Source organism: Austrofundulus limnaeus, unplaced genomic scaffold (assembly GCF_001266775.1).
Source record: "Austrofundulus limnaeus strain Quisiro unplaced genomic scaffold, Austrofundulus_limnaeus-1.0 Scaffold76, whole genome shotgun sequence".
NCBI lineage: Eukaryota > Metazoa > Chordata > Actinopteri > Cyprinodontiformes > Rivulidae > Austrofundulus > Austrofundulus limnaeus.
The window spans coordinates 19,704-20,773 of NW_013952478.1; positions in this window are offsets into that span (position 1 = coordinate 19,704).

The window sequence follows — 1,070 nt, forward strand, 5'->3', positions numbered from 1 at the left end:
ATTTTAGAGTTGTCAATTAACCTCATGTTTTTGGTCTGTGGGAGGAAGTCGGAGTACCCGGAGAGAACCCACACATGCACGGAGAGAACATGCAAACTCTACCCAGAAAGGTCCCCAGACCGGGATTTGAACCGGTGACCTTCTTGCTGAGAGGCATCAGCTCTACCAACTGAGCCACCGTGCCGCCCGCTCCTCATATTGGATAATCAAAATAGATAATTATAACAGCTATATTTCAAAAACACAAAAACATAATTTATTTCTTCATCAACAAAATGTGAATGCAAAATTGTGCTACAATTTGTCTGAAAGAATCAAGAAAAAAATGTATATTTCGCTCCTTATGTGTTCTGTTTAATTAGCTTGTTGTTAATTTATATAGCAATCAATATTTTCTCAAAAATGTGTTTTTTTACAAACTGTATATGAGTCATTTTCTCTTCTTAGCAGGCAGGGTATAGRAATCAGCCTTAAAATATAGTGCTTGAGAATGGTGAATAGTCGGAAGGTCCTTGACAAGTCTTAGRAGAACTTCATTATAGTGATCAATGACTAAGGATGCACTAATTTGTAGCTAAATCAGGCAAAGAAATTAGATTTGCTGGAGAAGGATTGAATTCTTAGAACAACAAGTGTTTGTCTTGATAAAGAACATAAAATTGAGAAACTTAATGTGATCATTCAATTTAATTTAGCTTATTTATAAAGCCTCAATTTTTAACAAAAGTTACTTCAGGCAAACATGCAAAAGATCAAAGGGCAAATTAAAATGCAGTTACTGTACATGCAATTCAATTTTTTTTTGCAGTCTATATTATTACAATTATATCTCAGTTCAGCACAGTTTGGTTCACCTTTAAATTCAAACAAAAAGTTCAAATRGATTCAATTTTAGCACAATTCAAAACAACCAGATCCTGGAAATCATTATTTTTATTTTTTAATCATAAAAGCTATAAATTTAGTTAAAAAGAAGATGGTAAAGAAATACACAAAAATCATAATTTGTCTGTGTCCAGCTGAGGCATATATAAAGTAGAATATGATGGTCCAATTGCTGAAAGCTGCAA